Source organism: Hyperoodon ampullatus (assembly GCF_949752795.1).
Source record: "Hyperoodon ampullatus genome assembly, chromosome: 7".
Classification (NCBI taxonomy): domain Eukaryota; kingdom Metazoa; phylum Chordata; class Mammalia; order Artiodactyla; family Ziphiidae; genus Hyperoodon; species Hyperoodon ampullatus.
The window spans coordinates 61,016,240-61,018,752 of NC_136920.1; positions in this window are offsets into that span (position 1 = coordinate 61,016,240).

Sequence of the window (2,513 nt, forward strand, 5' to 3'; positions counted from 1 at the left end):
ACAAGCTCTTTTTTGCCCTCTTCCACAAAAACAAATAAATATTGCTCTATTTACCCAACGACCTATCTCCTTTCAAACAGGACTTTGATTTCTCCTATCCCAGAGAAACGGAGATTACCACAGAAATGAAAGGAGAAACTAAAGAAAGTGACTCTAGGACTCTTAGCTTTTCAGCTTCCCATACCAGATTCTGACAATTTAAGGGTTTTCGAGAACAATTTTAACCAGATGCAACTTATTAGCGGACTCCACAAGCATAGACCAGACATGATAAAGGTAAGATTTTTTTTTTACTGAAATACTGGCAACGTTTTCTCTAGAGCAGTGGTCTTACTCAGGGGCAGTTTTGCCTCCCAGGTAACATGTGACAATGTTTGGAGACATTCTTGGTTGTTACAACTTAGGGAGGGGGTGTTATGAGTACCTTATGGGTAAAATACTACAATACACAAATGCAAAATACTTAGGTTCAATTCCAAACACACAGAATGCACCAAGTTCTTAAGAAACGTTGTTTACATACTTTGTCTCTAATACCTACTGGCAAATCTCTAGATTTCTTAATCTCCTAAGCTTTGGACAAATTGCATAATTACAGATGTGCTCTTTATTTACTGGAAATTAAATATCAGTACTACTACCCCTTTCTTCCTAAGGTTAATTGCTACTATAAAAAATCACAATAGGGCTTCCCTGGTGGCGCACTGGTTGAGAGTCCACCTGCCGATGCAGGGGACATGGGTTCGTGCCCCGTTCCGGGAAGATTCCACATGCCGCGGAGCGGCTGGGCCCGTGAGCCATGGCCGCTGAGCCTGCGCGTCCGGAGCCTGTGCTCCGCAGCGGGAGACGCCACAACAGTGAGAGGCCCGCGTACTGCATCACAATAAAGTAATATTACTGATTTTTTCCAAGCTATGAACTTGGTTCCCTAAAAGTTGTGCTTGTTCTTAGTTATCCAGGAGCAAGTGGACATGAATAAGTCAGGTACCAAAGTACCGTGTATCATACGAATGGTGTGGGTCCTCTTATCTGGGCCCCGTATTTCAGGAGTACACAAATACCCAGCCTCTTTATAGACTATTTTTAGGCTTAACTCCTCCATATTTGTTTATCCATTCAGGCAAGCACACTTACTGCGGGCCTACTCTGTGCCAAGAAAACTGAATACAAAGTTAAAAATTTTTTTACCAGTCTAATAAAAAGACACAGCTAAAATACAAAATGATTTGTGCTATAAATAGAAGTATCAAATAAGTGTTATGGAAGCTTGCAGGGGAAAAAACGCCAGGAAAGGCTTCCCAGAAGAAAACATGTCACAGAATACATACCCTGTTCACCTCTTAGTATTAAGACTACAGTTCTCTTCTGCTCTTACACACATTTTTCAGTTTTTGCTTTGTCATCTAAACAAGAGGAAAGTGACAATCTGACTTATGTGAACAGACCAAAGTGGCCTTCATCAAATCTCAATGAAGAGTCAAAAAATAACCTTATCAAATTATTTCCCAGTACCTCCTTCCTGTCCAACTTCTGGTTTGTTTTTTAAATCTCCTAACTTCTTCGATCAAGTTCCAAACACACCATCTGTCACTCAGTCAACAAGTGTTTCCTTCTGAATTTATAAGACTGTCACAGGGGATGATCACTGCTCTTTTCTTTCTTTCTTCCAGTTAGCTTCTTCTCCCAAAATAGTTTAATTTTCTCATTTCATTCTACTACAATTTTCGAACTCAGTAAGAGAGGAGCTCTGAGTTCCGAGGTACAAGAAATACAAAATGACTGTTGTGTACCTTTCTAAGTCTTGTCCATATTTCTGGTTTTCTACTGCTATATTGCTGTAGTTCGTTAACTGGACTCTTTCTTCTGAGTCCCCAGCAGCTGCCACAAATAAAAATTTCAGACCTGGGACAGGAAACTAGCCAATGACATGTAGTTTTATCGATTCATTTCCAATACATAACATAACTAACATTCTTTAACCAACTTATAAGTTTAGTTCTCATGGCCTAGTTGAACTAATGAAGCGTCTGCCTTATCACGAACAGAGATGGTGGTAACTAAATCGGAAACGCTATTGAAGACTAGGTCTGCTCCTAACTATCCAATGTCCCTACCTTAACGCCTCCACTCTTCCAAAGGGAATCCTCAGTAATGGGAAGCTGGAACACCCAGGGAGGGCAGTGTAGTAGAAAAATTTCTACACTGAGTCACATGTAGCACTGGCTAATCCTGTTTCTTCTCTGGGCCTCGGTTTCTCCACCTAAAAAAACTTGCATTTAATGTAGAGTAGGGGGACTGGCTTAATTTCTAAGGTCCTTATGGCGATAGTAATCCAAAAACCTCACCTTGTCTAGCTTTACGTGGAACACGTGGGAGAACAGAAAATAAGCTTTCACTCCATTAAACCGACCTTAATTCTCAGATACTGTTTTAAAAAGGTAACAAACTCCCGACCCACTCACCCTCCCCTGGGGCTACAAATTTCCCCTTGGAGAAGCCAAGGCAAATAAAGC